We start from the raw sequence: 18300 nt of genomic DNA on the forward strand, positions 1-18300 counted from the left end.
TGTAATACCTATAATGGCCACCACCAGATGGAGCTATAGGATTACTTTTAATTAATTGTTTTAGAAATGTGTATACAGCATTTAAATCATTTATAAAAATCTTTCAAAGTAAAATAATATGTATTTTAAAAAGCCAATGAATTTTACTGGTAATATAGTTTTATATAATAATTTCAGAAATGTTTATAGATCAATAAAAGTATTTTTAAAAATGGTTATAGATCATGAAAAGTGTTTTGCAACAATTTATAATAAGCTCTCTTTGGTTTACATTAGTTAATGCATTAACTAACATGAACTAACAATGAACAATCTATTTTTCAGATAATTTATAAATCTTTTTTTATGTTAGTTATTCCTATCATTAAAAATATTATTGTTTATGTTATTTCACAGTACATAAACTAATCTTAAAATAAAAATGTAATTAAAAAAATTATTATTAATAATGTATTAAAATATTTTAACTAAGCTTTAATTAACATTTATAGAAACACTTATATTGAAAGAGACTGAAATGGAAGTAATTTTTACTTTTAAAAAACGCTTGTAAGACACAGTTAACAAATGCAGTGAGCAGATGAAAGGACAGAACAAAAAAGATATATAGTGCCCCCTATTGGCAACAGGAAGTGTCTTATTTTACGTTGCGACAAACTACGCCTAGAACTTTTTTTACATTAATATCTTTTTTGTGGTCAGTCTATCTTGAGTTTTTGTTAAAGGTCGTGTCCATGGCGCCATGACAAAATTGATGTCTCGCCCTAGGAAGAGAAGTTGTTGCAACTCAGGCATAAAATATTCAATCTTCCCCAAACTTCAAATGTTCGATAAGAGTCTTGGCCTGAATACATCTGAAGGAAAATATTCCATTATAATGATAGCGCCACCTGCTGGCAAAAGGAAGATTGGCACATATAAATTACTTTGACATATTCCACTTATATTTACGACTTTAAATGCATATTTCTCGCCGTTCGCCTTTTTTCTAAAGCCGCTTGCTGGCGGTGAGCCCGAGTGCGAGGGCCCGATCATCGCTGCTTGCAGCTTTAATTAGGGCCCGAGCACCGATGGTGTGAGGACCCTATTGGAATTGCTTCGTTTATTAGGGCCCGAGCACCGATGGTGTGAGGACCCTATTGGAATTGCTCCGTTTATTAGGGCCCGAGCACCGATGGTGTGAGGACCCTCTTGGAATTGCTCCGTTTATTATTATTATTATTATTATTAGGGCCCGAGCACCGATGGTGTGAGGACCCTCTTGGAATTGCTCCGTTTATTATTATTATTATTATTATTATTATTATTATTATTATTATTATTATTCTTCTCCAAAATGAATCGCATTTTTGAGGGCCTAAACATGCTCGAAAAGTCATGAAACTTTGCACACACCTCAGAACTGGCGAAAATTTACGTCTGATATGGGTTTCAGAAGTGGGTGTGGCAAAATGGCTCAACAGCGCCACGTATACACGTTCAACGGTGTGCGCCTCGAGCTACGTTTCATGTACATGTATGAAAATCGGTATACACATGTAACTCTCCAATACCTACAAAAAAGTCTCTTGGAGCAAAATCCGAAACCCAACAGGAAGTCGGTTATTACTAATATTATGAGCAAATTTTGTGTCATTTTTGTCATTTCCATGGGTTGTATTTTAACGAACTCCTCCTAGAGATTCATTCAGATCAACACCAAATTTGGTATGCCTAATCTGAAGGCCTTTGCGATGTTAAATTGCGAAGCTTTTGAGTTTTCGTTAATGGGCGTGTCCGTGGCGGCCTGGCGAATTTCGATGATTCGCCATGAAAAATGAAGTTGCTATAACTCAGACATACAATGACCAATCTGCCCCAAACTTCACATGTTTGATGAGACTCCTGACCTGAACAGATTGACATGCCCATATTCAGTTATAGTCATAGCGCCACCTACTGGCAACAGGAAGTGACATATTTTACACTTCGATGAACTACTCCTAGAAATTGTATGACATCAATGTATTTTTTGTGGTCAGTCTAATCTAAAGCCCTGTGCGATGTTAAGTTGTGAAGATCTTGAGTTTTCATTAAAAGGCGTGTCCATGGCGCCGTCACAAAGTTCGATGTCTCGCCATGGGAATAAAAGATGTTATAACTCAGGCATAAAATGTCCGATCTTCCCCAAACTTCACATGTGTGATAAGAGTCCTGGCCTGAACAGATCTGAAGGCCAATATTCCACCGGGTGTGGCAGAATGGCTCTATAGCGCCACCTATACACTTTCAACGGAGTGCGCCTCGAGCTATGTTTCACGTACATGTACAAAAATTGGTACACACATGTAACACTCCAACACCTACAAAAAAGTCTCTTGGTACGAAATCCGGATCCCAACAGGAAGTCGGTTATTTTGAATTTTCCCTTCAAAATTGGTGTTGTTTTTGCCATTTTCAGGGGTTGTACTTTAACGAACTCCTCCTAGAGATTTATTCAGATCAACACAAAACTTGGTCAGTGTAATCTAAAGCCCTTTGCGATAATAAATTGCGAAGGACTTGAGGTTTCGTTAAAGGGCGGGTCCATGGCGGCCTGACAAATCTTGATGTTTCGCCATGAAAAAGGAAGTTGCTGTAACTCAGACATACAATGTCCAATCTGCCCCAAACTTCACATGTTGGATAAGACTCTTGACCTGAACAGATCTACATGCCAATATTCAGTTATAGTCATAGCGCCACCTATTGGCAACAGGAAGTTACATATTTTACGCTGCGACAAACTACTCCTAGAAATTTTATGACATCAATGTCTTTTTTGTGGTCAGTCTAATCTAAAGACCTGTGTGATGTTTAGTTGTGAAGATCTCGAGTTTTTGTTAAAAGGCGTGTCCATGGCGCCGTGATGAAGTTCGATGTCTCGCCATGGGAATAAAAGATGTTATAACTCAGGCATAAAATGTCCGATTTTGCCCAAACTTCACATGTGTGATAAGGTTCCTGGCCTAAACAGATCTTAAGGCCAATATTCCATAGAGTGTGGCAAAATGGCTCGATAGCGCCACCTATACACTTTCAACGGAGTGCGTATACACTTTAAACGGAGTGCGCCTCGAGCTATGTTCCATGTACATGTACAAAAATCGGTACACACATGTAACACACCAATATCTACGAAAAAGTCTCTTGGTATGAAATCCGAAGCCCAACAGGAAGTCAGTTATTTAGAATTTTCTCTGCAAAATTAGTGTTGTTTTGGCCATTTTCAGGGGTTGTACTTTAACGAACTCCTCCTAGAGATTTATTCAGATCAACACCAAACTTGGTCAGTGTAATCTAAAGCCTTTTGCGATCTCAAATTGCGAAGATCTTGAGGTTTCGTTAAAGGGCGTGTCCATGGCTGCCTGACAAATTTCGATGTTTCGCCATGAAATAGGATGTTGTTCTAACTCATAAAATGGCATAAAATGTCCAATCCTCCCCAAACCTCACATGTTCGATAAAAGTCCTGGCCTGAACACATCTGAAGGCCAATATTCCATTATAATGATAGCGCCACCTAATGGCAACAGGAAGATTGGCACATATATGGAATAAACATTGATATATTCTACTTATATTTATGAGTTTAAACGCATATTTCTCACCGTTCACCTATTAACTAAAGCCACTCGCTGCCGGTGAGTCTGGGTGCGAGGGCCCGTTCATCGCTGCTTGCAGCTTTAATTATTATTATTATTATTATTAGTATTATTATTCTTCTCCAAAATGAATCGCATTTTTGAGGGCCTAAACATGCTTGAAAAGTCATGAAACTTTGCACACACCTCAGAACTGGCGAAAATTTACGTCTGATATGGGTTTCAGAAGTGGGTGTGGCAAAATGGCTCAACAGCGCCACCTATACACGTTCAACGGTGTGCGCCTCGAGCTACGTTTCATGTATATGTATGAAAATCAGTATACACATGTAACTCTCCAATACCTACAAAAAAGTCTCTTGGAGCAAAATCCGAAACCCAACAGGAAGTCAGTTATTACTAATATTATGAGCAAATTTTGTGTCATTTTTGTCATTTCCATGCGTTGTATTTTAACGAACTCCTCCTAGAGATTCATTCAGATCAACACCAAATTTGGTATGCCTAATCTGAAGGCCTTTGCAATGTTAAATTGCGAAGCTTTTGAGTTTTCGTTAATGGGCGTGTCCGTGGCGGCCTGGCAAATTTCGATGATTCGCCATGAAACAGGAAGTTGCTATAACTCAGACATACAATGACCAATCTGCCCCAAACTTCACATGTTTGATGAATCTCCTGACCTGAACAGATTGACATGCCCATATTCAGTTATAGTCATAGCGCCACCTATTGGCAACAGGAAGTGACATATTTTACACTGCGATGAACTACTCCTAGAAATTTTATGACCTCAATGTATTTTATGTGGTCAGTCTAATCTAAAGGCCTGTGCGATGTTAAGTTGTGAAGATCTTGAGTTTTCGTTAAAAGGCGTGTCCATGGCGCCATCACGATGTTCGATGTCTCGCCATGGGAATAAAAGATGTTATAACTCAGGCATAAAATGTCCGATCTTCCCCAAACTGCACATGTGTGATAAGAGTCCTGGCCTGAACACATTTGAAGGCCAAAATTCCATCAGGTGTGGCAAAATGGCTCGATAGCGCCACCTATACACTTTCAACAGAGTGCGCCTCGAGCTATGTTTCACGTACATGTACAAAAATCGGTATACACATGTAACACACCAATACCTACAAAAAAGTCTCTTGGTACGAAATCCGAATCCCAACAGGAAGTCGGTTATTTAGAATTTTCTCTGCAAAATTGGCGTTGTTTTTGCCATTTTCAGGGGTTGTACTTTAACGAACTCCTCCTAGAGATTTATTCAGATCAACACCAAACCTGGTCAGTGTAATCTTAAGCCCTTTGCAATGTTAAATTGCGAAGATCTTTAGATTTCGTTAAAGGGCGTGTCCATGGCGGCCTGACAAATTTCGATGTTCCGCCATGAAAAAGGAAGTTGCTGTAACTCAGACATACAATGTCCAATCTGCCCCAAACTTCACATGTTAGATAAAACTTCTGCCCTTAACAGATCTACTTGCCCAAATTCAGTTATAGTCATAGCGCCACCTATTGGCAACAGGAAGTGACATGTTTTACACTGCGACAAACTACTCCTATAATTTTTTTGAGATTAACATATATTTTGTGGTCAGTCTAATCTAAAGGCCTGTGCAATGTTAACTTTTGGAGATCTTGAGTTTTTGTTAAAGGCCGTTTCCATGGCGCCATGACAAAATTTGATGTCTTGCCACAGCAAGAGAAGTTGTTGTAACTCAAGCATAAAATGTTCAATCTTCCCCAAACTTCACATGTTCGATAAGAGTCCTGGCCTGAACACATCTGAAGGCCAATATTCCATTATAATGATAGCGCCACCTGCTGGCAACGGTAAGATTGGCACATATATGGGATATACTTTGATATATTCCTCTTATATTTAGGACATTAAATGCATATTTCTCAACGTTCACCTTTTTACTAAAGCCACACGATGGCGGTGAGCCCGGGTGCGAGGGCCCGTTCATCGCTGCTTGCAGCTTTAATTATTATTATTATTCCGCTTCTCCAAAATGAATCGCATTTCTGAGGGCCTAAACATGCTCAAAAAGTCACCAAATTTTGCACACGCCTCCAAACTGGCGAAAATTTACATCTGATATGGGTTTCAGAAGTGGGCGTGGTAAAATGGCTCGACAGCGCCACCTATGCACGTTCAGCGGTGTGCGCCTCGAGTTACATTTCACGTTCATGTATGAAAATCGGTACACACATGTAACACATCAATACCTACAAAAAAGACTCTTGGAGCAAAATTCTAAACCCAACAGGAAGTCGGTTATTTGTAATATTATGAGCAAATTTTGTGTCATTTTTGCCATTTCCATGCGTTGTATTTTAACGAACTCCTCCTAGAGATTTCTTCAAATCAACACCAAATTTGGTATGCCTAATCTAAAGGCCTTTGCGATGTTAAATTGCGAAGATTTTGAGTTTTCGTTGAAGGGCGTGTCCGTGGCGGCCTGGCGAATTTCGATGACTCGCCATGAAAAATGAAGTTGCTATAACTCAGACATACAATGTCCAATCTGCCCCAAACTTCACATGGTTGATAAGACTCTGGAACAGAATAGATTGACATGCCCATATGCAGTTATAGTCATAGCGCCACCTATTGGCAACAGGAAGTGTCATATTTTATGCTGCGAAGAACTACTCCTAGAAATTTTATGACATCAATGTCTTTTTTGTGGTCAGTCTAATCTAAAGGCCTGTGCGATGTTAAGTTGTGAAGATCTTGAGTTTTCGTTAAAAGGCGTGTCCATGGCGCCGTCACGAAGTTCGATGTCTCGCCATGGGAATAAAAGATGTTATAACTCAGGCATAAAATGTCCGATCTTCCCCACACTGCACATGTGTGATAAGAGTCCTGGCCTGAACACATCTGAAGGCGAAAATTCCATCAGGTGTGGCAAAATGGCTCGATAGCGCCACCTATACACTTTCAACAGAGTGCGCCTCGAGCTATGTTTCACGTACATGTACAAAAATCGGTATACACATGTAACACAGCAATACCTACAAAAAAGTCTCTTGGCATGAAATCCGAATCCCAACAGGAAATCGGTTATTTAGAATTTTCTCTGCATTTGCGTTGTTTTTGCCATTTTCAGGGGTTGTACTTTAACGAACTCCTCCTAGAGATTTATTCAGATCAACAACAAACGTGGTCAGTGTAATCTTAAGCCCTTTGCGATGTTAAATTGCGAAGATCTTTAGATTTCGTTAAAGGCCATGTCCATGGCGGCCTGACAAATTTCGATGTTTCGCCATGAAAAAGGAAGTTGCTGTAACTCAGACATACAATGTCCAATCTGCCCCAAACTTCACATGTTAGATAAAACTTCTGCCCTTAACAGATCTACATGCCCACATTCAGTTATAGTCATAGCGCCACCTATTGGCAACAGGAAGTGACATGTTTTACGCTGCGACAAACTACTCCTATAATTTTTTTGAGATTAACATATATTTTGTGGTCAGTCTTATCTAAAGGCCTGTGCAATGTTAACTTTTGGAGAACTTGAGTTTTTGTTAAAGGGCGTTTCCATGGTGCCATGACAAAATTTGATGTCTTGCCACAGCAAGAGAAGTTGTTGTAACTCAAGCATAAAATTTTCAATCTTCCCCAAACTTCACATGTTTGATAAGAGTCCTGGCCTGAACACATCTAAAGGCCAATATTCCATTATAATGATAGCGCCTCCTGCTGGCAGCGGTAAGATTGGCACATATGTGGGATATACTTTGATATATTCCACTCATATTTATGACATTAAATGCATATTTCTCACCGTTCACCTTTTTACTAAAGCAACTCGCTGGTGGTGAGCCCGGGTGCGAGGGCCCGTTCATCGCTGCTTGCAGCTTTAATTATTATTATTATTATTCTTCTTCTCCAAAATGAATCGCATTTTTGAGGGCCTAAACATACTCAAAAAGTCATGAAACTTTGCACACACCTCAGAACCGGCGAAAATTTACATCTGATATGGGTTTCAGAAGTAGGTGTGGCAAAATGGCTCGACAGCGCCACCTATACACTTTCAACGGTGTGCGCCACGAGCTACGTTTCACGTACATGTATGAAAATCGGTACACATATGTAACACACCAATAGCTACAAAAAAGTCTCCTGGTACGAAATCCGAATCCCAACAGGAAGTCGGTTATTTTTAATAATATGAGCAAATTTTGTGTCATTTTTGCCATTTCCATGAGTTGTATTTTAACGAACTCCTCCTAGAGACTTATTCAGATCAACACCAAATTTGGTATGCCTAATCTAAAGGCCTTTGCAATGTTAAATTGCGAAGATTTTGAGTTTTCGTCAAAGGGCGTGTCAGTGGCGGCCTGGCGAATTTCGATGATTCGCCATGAAAAATGAAGTTGCTATAACTCAGACATACAATATCCAATCTGCCCCAAACTTCACATGGTTGATAAAACTCTGGAACTGAACAGATTGACATGCCCATATTCAGTTATAGTCATAGCGCCACCTATTGGCAACAGGAAGTGTCATATTTTACGCTGTGATGAACTACTCCTAGAAATTTTTTGACATCAATGTCTTTTTTGTGGTTAGTCTAATCTAAAGGCCTGTGCGATGTTCAGTTGTGAAGATCTTGAGTTTTCGTTAAAAGGCGTGTCCACGGCACCATGGCGAAGTTCGATGTCTCGCCATGTGAATAAAAGATGTTATAACTCAGGCATTAAATGTCCGATCTTCCCCAAACTTCACATGTGTGATAAGAGTCCTGGCCTGAACACATCTGAAGGCCATTATTCCAACGGGTGTGGTAAAACGGCTCAATAGCGCCACCTATACACATTCAACGGACTGTGCCTCGAGCTATGTTCCACGTACATGTACAAAAATCGGTACACATATGTAACACTCCAATACCTACAAAAAAGTCTCTTGGTACGAAATCCGAATCCCAACAGGAAGTCGGTTATTTAGAATTTTCTCTGCAAAATTGGCGCTGTTTTTGCCATTTTCAGGGGTTGTACTTTAACGAACTCCTCCTAGAGATTTATTCAGATCAACACCAATCTTGGTCAGTGTAATCTTAAGCCCTTTGCGATGTTAAATTGCGAAGATCTTGAGGTTTCGTTAAAGGGCGTGTCCATGGCGGCCTGACAAATTTAGATGTCTCGCCATGAAAAAGGAAGTTGCTGTAACTCAGACATACAATGTCCAATCTGCCCCAAACTTCACATGTTAGATAAGACTTCTGCCCTTAACAGATCTACATGCCCATATTACGTTATAGTCATAGCACCACCTGCTGGCAACAGGAAGTGTCATGTTTTACACTGCAAAGAACTACTCCAAGAAATTTTATGACATCAACATTTTATTTTGGTCAGTCTAATCTAAAGGTCTTTGCAATGTTAAATTGTGGAGATCTTTAGATTTTGTTAAAGGGCGCGTCCATGGCGTCATGACAAAATTTCATGTCTCGCCACAGCAAGAGAAGTTGTTGTAACTCAGGCTTGAAATGTTCGATATTCCCCAAACTTCACATGTTCGATAAGACTCCTAGCCTGAACACATCTGAAGGCCAATATTCCATTATAATGATAGCACCACCTATTGGCAACAGGAAAATTGGCACATATAAATGACATTGACATATTCCACTTATATTAACGATTTGAAATGCATATTTCTCACCTTCACCTTTTTACTAAAGCCACACGATTGCGGTGAGCCCGGGTGCGAGGGCCCGTTCATCGCTGCTTGCAGCTTTAATTAGGGCCCGAGCACCGATGGTGTGAGGACCCTCTTGGAATTGCTCCGTTTATTATTATTATTATTATTATTATTATTATTATTATTATTCTTCTTCTCCAAAATGAATCGCATTTTTGAGGGCCTAAACATGCTCGAAAAGTCATGAAACTTTGCACACACCTCAGAACTGGCGAAAATTTACGTCTGATATGGGTTTCAGAAGTGGGTGTGGCAAAATGGCTCAACAGCGCCACCTATACACGTTCAACTATGTGCGCCTCGAGCTACGTTTCATGTACATGTATGAAAATCGGTATACATATGTAACTCTCCAATACCTACAAAAAAGTCTCTTGGAGCAAAATCCGAAACCCAACAGGAAGTCAGTTATTTCTAATTTTATGAGCAAATTTTGTGTCATTTTTGTCATTTCCATGCGTTGTATTTTAACGAACTCCTCCTAGAGATTCATTCAGATCAACACCAAATTTGGTATGCCTAATCTGAAGGCCTTTGCGATGTTAAATTGCGAAGCTTTTGAGTTTTCGTTAATGGACGTGTCCGTGGCGGCCTGGCGAATTTTGATGATTCGCCATGAAACAGGAAGTTGCTATAACTCAGACATACAATGACCAATCTGCCCCAAACTTCACGTTTGATGAGACTCCTGGCCTGAACAGATTGACATGCCCATATTCAGTTATAGTCATAGCGCCACCTATTGGCAACAGGAAGTGACATATTTTACACTGCGATGAACTACTCCTAGAAATTTTATGACATCAATGTCTTTTTTGTGGTCAGTCTAATCTAAAGGCCTGTGCGATGTTAAGTTGTGAAGATCTTGAGTTTTCGTTAAAAGGCGTGTCCATGGCGCAGTCACGAAGTTCGATGTCTTGCCATGGGAATAAAATATGTTATAACTCAGGCATAAAATGTCCGATCTTCCCCAAACTGCACATGTGTGATAAGAGTCCTGGCTTGAACACATCTGAAGGCCAAAATTCCATCAAGTGTGGCAAAATGGCTCGATAGCGCCACCTATACACTTTCAACAGAGTGCGCCTCGAGCTATGTTTCACGTACATGTACAAAAATCGGTATACACATTTAACACATCAATACCTACAAAAAAGTCACTTGGTATGAAATCCGAATCCCAACAGGAAGTCGGTTATTTAGAATTTTCTCTGCAAAATTGGTGTTGTTTTTGCCATTTTCAGGGGTTGTACTTTAACGAACTCCTCCTAGAGATTTATTCAGATCAACACCAAACCTGGTCAGTTTAATCTTAAGCCCTTTGCGATGTTAAATTGCAAAGATCTTTAGATTTCGTTAAAGGGCGTGTCCATGGCGGCCTGACAAATTTCGATGTTTCGCCATGAAAAAGGAAGTTGCTGTAACTCAGACATACAATGTCCAATCTGCCCCAAACTTCACATGTTAGATAAAACTTCTGCCCTTAACAGATCTACATGCCCACATTCAGTTATAGTCATAGCGCCACCTATTGGCAACAGGAAGTGACATGTTTTACGCTGCGACAAACTACTCCTATAACTTTTTTGAGATTAACATATATTTTGTGGTCAGTCTAATCTAAAGGCCTGTGCAATGTTAACTTTTGGAGATCTTGAGTTTTTGTTAAAGGGCGTTTCCATGGCGCCATGACAAAGTTTGATGTCTTGCCACAGCAAGAGAAGTTGTTGTAACTCAAGCATAAAATGTCTGATCTTGCCCAAACTTCACATGTGTGATAAGGGTCCTGGCCTGAACACATCTGAAGGCCAATATTCCATTATAACGATAGCGCCACCTGCTGGCAAAAGGAAGATTGGCACACATATGGAATAAACTTTGATATATTGCACTTATATTTATGAGTTTAAATGCATATTTCTTAACGTTCACCTTTTTAGTAAAGCCACACGATGGCGGTGAGCCCGGGTGCGAGGGCCCGTTCATCGCTGCTTGCAGCTTTAATTAGGGCCCGAGCACCGATGGTGTGAGGACCCTCTTGGAATTGCTCCGTTTATTATTATTATTATTATTATTATTATTATTATTATTATTAGGGCCCGAGCACCGATGGTGTGAGGACCCTCTTGGAATTGCTCCGTTTATTATTATTATTATTATTATTATTATTATTATTATTATTCTTCTTCTCCAAAATGAATCGCATTTTTGAGGGCCTAAACATGCTCGAAAAGTCATGAAACTTTGCACACACCTCAGAACTGGCGAAAATTTACGTCTGATATGGGTTTCAGAAGTGGGTGTGGCAAAATGGCTCAACAGCGCCACCTATACACGTTCAACGGTGTGCGCCTCGAGCTACGTTTCATGTACATGTATGAAAATCGGTATACACATGTAACTCTCCAATACCTACAAAAAAGTCTCTTGGAGCAAAATCCGAAACCCAACAGGAAGTCGGTTATTACTAATATTATGAGCAAATTTTGTGTCATTTTTGTCATTTCCATGCGTTGTATTTTAACGAACTCCTCCTAGAGATTCATTCAGATCAACACCAAATCTGGTATGCCTAATCTGAAGGCCTTTGCGATGTTAAATTGCGAAGCTTTTGAGTTTTCGTTAATGGGCGTGTCCGTGGCGGCCTGGCGAATTTCGATGATTCGCCATGAAACAGGAAGTTGCTATAACTCAGACATACAATGACCAATCTGCCCCAAACTTCACATGTTTGATGAGACTCCTGACCTGAACAGATTGACATGCCCATATTCAGTTATAGTCATAGCGCCACCTATTGGCAACAGGAAGTGACATATTTTACACTGCGATGAACTACTCCTAGAAATTTTATGACATCAATTTATTTTTTGTGGTCAGTCTAATCTAAAGCCCTGTGCGATGTTAAGTTGTGAAGATCTTGAGTTTTCGTTAAAAGGCGTGTCCATGGCGCCGTCACGAAGTTCGATGTCTCGCCATGGGAATAAAAGATGTTATAACTCAGGCATAAAATGTCCGATCTTCCCCAAACTTCACATGTGTGATAAGAGTCCTGTCCTGAACACATCTGAAGGCCAAAATTCCATCAGTTGTGGCAAAATGGCTCGATAGCGCCACCTATACACTTTCAACAGAGTGCGCCTCGAGCTATGTTTCACGTACATGTACAAAAATCGGTATACACATGTAACACACCAATACCTACAAAAAAGTCTCTTGGTACGAAATCCGAATCCCAACAGGAAGTCGGTTATTTAGAATTTTCTCTGCAATATTGGCGTTGTTTTTGCCATTTTCAGGGGTTGTACTTTAACGAACTCCTCCTAGAGATTTATTCAGATCAACACCAAACCTGGTCAGTGTAATCTTAAGCCCTTTGCGATGTTAAATTGCGAAGATCTTTAGATTTCGTTAAAGGGCGTGTCCATGGTGGCCTGACAAATTTCGATGTTTTGCCATGAAAAAGGAAGTTGCTGTAACTCAGACATACAATGTCCAATCTGCCCCAAACTTCACATGTTAGCTAAAACTTCTGCCCTTAACAGATCTACATGCCCACATTCAGTTATAGTCATAGCGCCACCTATTGGCAACAGGAAGTGACATGTTTTACGCTGCGAAAAACTACTCCTATAATTTTTTTGAGATTAACATATATTTTGTGGTCAGTCTAATCTAAAGGCCTGTGCAATGTTAACTTTTGGAGATTTTGAGTTTTTGTTAAAGGGCGTTTCCATGGCGCCATGACAAAATTTGATGTCTTGCCACAGCAAGAGAAGTTGTTGTAACTCAAGCATAAAATGTTCAATCTTCCCCAAACTTCACATGTGTGATAAGAGTCCTGGCCTGAACACATCTGAAGGCCAATATTCCATTATAATGATAGCGCCACCTGCTGGCAACGGTAAGATTGGCACATAAATGGGATATACTTTGATATATTTCACTTATATTTAGGACATTAAATGCATATTTCTCAACGTTCACCTTTTTACTAAAGCAACACGATGGCGGTGAGCCCGGGTGCGAGGGCCCGTTCATCGCTGCTTGCAGCTTTAATTATTATTATTATTCTTCTTCTCCAAAATGAATCGCATTTTTGAGGGCCTAAACATGCTCGAAAAGTCATGAAACTTTGCACACACCTCAGAACTGGCGAAAATTTACGTCTGATATAGGTTTCAGAAGCGGGTGTGGCAAAATGGCTCAACAGCGCCACCTATACACGTTCAACGGTGTGCGCCTCGAGCTACGTTTCATGTACATGTATGAAAATCGGTATACACATGTAACTCTCCAATATCTACAAAAAAGTCTCTTGGAGCAAAATCCGAAACCCAACAGGAAGTCGGTTATTACTAATATTATGAGCAAATTTTGTGTCATTTTTGTCATTTCCATCCGTTGTATTTTAACGAACTCCTCCTAGAGATTCATTCAGATCAACACCAAATTTGGTATGCCTAATCTGAAGGCCTTTGCGATGTTAAATTGCGAAGCTTTTGAGTTTTCGTTAATGGGCGTGTCCGTGGCGGCCTGGCGAATTTCGATGATTCGCCATGAAACAGGAAGTTGCTATAACTCAGACATACAATGACCAATCTGCCCCAAACTTCACATGTTTGATGAGACTCCTGACCTGAACAGATTGACATGCCCATATTCAGTTATAGTCATAGCGCCACCTATTGGCAACAGGAAGTGACATATTTTACACTGCGATGAACTACTCCTAGAAATTTTATGACATCAATGTATTTTTTGTGGTCAGTCTAATCTAAAGCCCTGTGCGATGTTAAGTTGTGAAGATCTTGAGTTTTCGTTAAAAGGCGTGTCCATGGCGCCGTCACGAAGTTCGATGTCTCGCCATGGGAATAAAAGATGTTATAACTCAGGCATAAAATGTCCGATCTTGTCCGATCTGAAGGCCAAAATTCCATCAGGTGTGGCAAAATGGCTCGATAGCGCCACCTATACACTTTCAACAGAGTGCGCCTCGAGCTATGTTTCACATACATGTACAAAAATCGGTATACACATGTAACATACCAATACCTACAAAAAAGTCTCTTGGTACGAAATCCGAATCCCAACAGGAAGTCGGTTATTTAGAATTTTCTCTGCAATATTGGCGTTGTTATCTTAACAGATCTACATGCCCACTTTCAGTTATAGTCATAGCGCCACCTATTGGCAACAGGAAGTGACATGTTTTACGCTGCGACAAACTACTCCTATAATTTTTTTGAGATTAACATATATTTTGTGGTCAGTCTAATCTAAAGGCCTGTGCAATGTTAACTTTTGGAGATCTTGAGTTTTTGTTAAAGGCCGTTTCCATGGCGCCATGACAAAATTTGATGTCTTGCCACAGCAAGAGAAGTTGTTGCAACTCAAGCATAAAATGTTCAATCTTCCCCAAACTTCACATGTTCGATAAGAGTCCTGTCCTGAACACGTCTGAAGGCCAATATTCCATTATAATGATAGCGCCACCTGCTGGCAACGGTAAGATTGGCACATATATGGGATATACTTTGATATATTCCACTTATATTTAGGACATTAAATGCATTTTTCTCAACGTTCACCTTTTTACTAAAGCAACACGATGGCGGTGAGCCCGGGTGCGAGGGCCCGTTCATCGCTGCTTGCAGCTTTAATTATTATTATTATTCTTCTTCTCCAAAATGAATCGCATTTTTGAGGGCCTAAACATGCTCGAAAAGTCATGAAACATTGCACACACCTCAGAACTGGCGAAAATTTACGTCTGATATGGGTTTCAGAAGTGGGTGTGGCAAAATGGCTCAACAGCGCCACCTATACACGTTCAACAGTGTGCGCCTCGAGCTACGTTTCATGTACATGTATGAAAATTAGTATACACATGTAACTCTCCAATACCTACAAAAAAGTCTCTTGGAGCAAAATCCGAAACCCAACAGGAAGTCGTTTATTACTAATATTATGAGCAAATTTTGTGTCATTTTTGTCATTTCCATGCGTTGTATTTTAACGAACTCCTCATAGAGATTCATTCAGATCAACACCAAATTTGGTATGCCTAATCTGAAGGCCTTTGCGATGTTAAATTGCGAAGCTTTTGAGTTTTCGTTAATGGGCGTGTCCGTGGCGGCCTGGCGAATTTCGATGATTCGCCATGAAACAGGAAGTTGCTATAACTCAGACATACAATGACCAATCTGCCCCAAACTTCACATGTTTGATGAGACTCCTGACCTGAACAGATTGACATGCCCATATTCAATTATAGTCATAGCGCCACCTACTGGCAACAGGAAGTGACATATTTTACACTGCGATGAACTACTCTTAGAAATTTTATGATATCAACGTATTTTTTGTGGTCAGTCTAATCTAAAGGCCTGTGCGATGTTAAGTTGTGAAGATCTTGAGTTTTCGTTAAAAGGCGTGTCCATGGCGCCGTCACGAAGTTCGATGTCTCGCCATGGGAATAAAATATGTTATAACTCAGGCATAAAATGTCCGATCTTCCCCAAACTGCACATGTGTGATAAGAGTCCTGGCCTGAACACATCTGAAGGCCAAAATTCCATCAGGTGTGGCAAAATGGCTCGATAGCGCCACCTATACACTTTCAACAGAGTGCGCCTTGAGCTATGTTTCACGTACATGTACAAAAATCGGTATACACATGTAACACAGCAAGACCTACAAAAAAGTCTCTTGGTACGAAATCCGAATCCCAACAGGAAGTCGGTTATTTAGAATTTTCTCTGCAAAATGGGCGTTGTTTTTGCCATTTTCAGGGGTTGTATTTTAACGAACTCCTCCTAGAGATTTATTCAGATCAACATCAAACCTGGTCAGTGTAATCTTAAGCTCTTTGCGATGTTAAATTGCGAAGATCTTTAGATTTCGTTAAAGGGCGTGTCCATGGCGGCTTGACAAATTTCGATGTTTCGCCATGAAAAAGGAAGTTGCTGTAACTCAGACATACAATGTCCAATCTGCCCCAAACTTCACATGTTAGATAAAACATCTGCCCTTAACAGATCTACATGCCCACATTCAGTTATAGTCATAGCGCCACCTATTGGCAACAGGAAGTGACATGTTTTACGCTGCAACAAACTACTCCTATAATTATTTTGAGATTAACATATATTTTGTGGTCAGTCTAATCTAAAGGCCTGTGCAGTGTTAACTTTTGGAGATCTTGAGTTTTTGTTAAAGGGCGTTTCCATGGCGCCATGACAAAATTTGATGTCTTGCCACAGCAAGAGAAGTTGTTGTAACTCAAGCATAAAATGTTCAATCTTCCCCAAACTTCACATGTTTGATAAGAGTCCTGGCCTGAACACCTCTGAAGGCCAATATTCCATTATAATGATAGCGCCACCTGCTGGCAACGTGAGATTGGCACATATATGGGATATACTTTGATATATTCCACTTATATTTAGGACATTAAATGCATATTTCTCAACGTTCACCTTTTTACTAAAGCCACACGATGGCGGTGAGCCCGGGTGCGAGGGCCCGTTCATCGCTGCTTGCAGCTTTAATTAGGGCCCGAGCACCGATGGTGTGAGGACCCTCTTGGAATTGCTCCGTTTATTATTATTATTATTATTATTATTATTATTATTATTAGGGCTCAAGCCCGAAGGGGCGAAGAGCCCTATTGTTCTTCTAAGGATTATTCTTATTATTTTTTTTATTTTTTATTTAACCTTCCGGGGGTTTTTAGGGGCCTTAACATGCTCAAAAACTCTTGAAAATTGGCACACACATTGGAATCTGCGGCCATCAGGACGCCGCAGAGGCTGGGACCCGGGCGTGGCACAGGGACTCTACAGCGCCCCCTGGAACACCTTCAGAAATCTTGAACCATAGCTCACACAGACTTGCATGTATTTATATGAAACTCGGTACACTTATAGATCTCATTGAGCCGAACAACTTTCACACTTTATGTCATAGGCTCCGCCCAACAGGAAGTCAGCTATTCAGAGCTGTTTAAAAAAAGCATGCTCTGGAATTTGAAATACTCCTCTGAGGTTTTCAACCCGTTCGCCACGAAACTCGGTGAACATGATCTCAAGACATTGGGGACGAAAAATTGCGAGGGGATTTTTGATATCTCGAACGGTTTGCCCGTAGCGAGGCGTGGAAATTATGGCGAGAAATGAGAAACAGGAAATGTCTAATAACATCCACATACATTTCCTGAATTTGATCAAACTTCATTGGTTTGTTCGTTGTATGATACCGATCGTATATATGTGACTATTAAGAGTCAACGTTATAGCGCCACCAACTGGCAGCAGGAAGTGAGTCATTTTCAAAATGTTTTGAATTCAGCATCTTATTTTTACTCGATTTACTTAAAACTTCATCAGAATAATGACAAAACACGGCCGATGTAAATCTGTTGTGGGGATATTGATATCTGATATGGCGTTGCCATGGCAACGTGTCAAACTTGAATGTTCTGTTATGATGAGTTTGAGGCAGACACCAACCTCAGATTTACATGAAACTAAAAACACATATCAGTATTAGTGATAGCTAGACAATGGGAAAAGCTTTTAAAAGGGCGTGAAGGAGGCATGCTATAGCGCCACCTTTTGTCAAAAGTGGGGGGTTTAGTTTTAGCTACAGACACCAAACTTGGTACATAAATTGTTCTTATCAAGACGGACAACTTTCTAATTCACAGTCATCAGCTACGACCAACAGGAAGTCGGCTATTTTTATTTGAATATTTAAATTGAGCTCTGATTTAATGCATTCTCCTCAGAGGAAATGTTCACTATACTCACCAAACTTTGTCTACATGTTGAAAAAACATTGAGGAACTTAAATTGCGAACGGATTTTGGTTAGCTTGAACCGTTTTGTCGTGGTGATTTTTTGAAATGACAGTAAAAAGGGAATCATTAATTGTCTTGTATTTTTA

The 18300-nt window shown here is 40.1% G+C and overlaps 1 protein-coding gene and 1 long non-coding RNA gene across 5 annotated transcripts in view; one reads left to right on the forward strand and one right to left on the reverse strand.

Moving 5' to 3' along the window:
- The window catches only part of LOC127987694 (uncharacterized), a 2462016-nt gene that overhangs the window by 1244315 nt on the left and 1199401 nt on the right, over nt 1-18300 (forward strand). The gene's annotated exons all lie outside the window — the stretch shown is intronic.
- LOC127987782 (uncharacterized) overlaps nt 4443-18300 on the reverse strand; it is a 38211-nt gene continuing 24353 nt past the window's right edge. Inside the window, exons 5-6 of one of the 4 annotated variants that reach the window (XR_008161385.1) lie at nt 16199-16738; nt 4443-4907 (exon numbers count right to left, since the gene is read on the reverse strand). This is a non-coding gene — a long non-coding RNA (uncharacterized LOC127987782). Of the gene's footprint in view, nt 4908-7618; nt 9627-13302; nt 13497-15100; nt 15175-16198; nt 16739-18300 lie in introns of those variants that run through there. The other 3 variants (XR_008161384.1, XR_008161383.1, XR_008161382.1) reach the window with 3 other exon arrangements.

This window comes from Carassius gibelio, chromosome B22, assembly GCF_023724105.1.
Source record: "Carassius gibelio isolate Cgi1373 ecotype wild population from Czech Republic chromosome B22, carGib1.2-hapl.c, whole genome shotgun sequence".
NCBI classification, from domain to species: Eukaryota; Metazoa; Chordata; class Actinopteri; order Cypriniformes; family Cyprinidae; genus Carassius; species Carassius gibelio.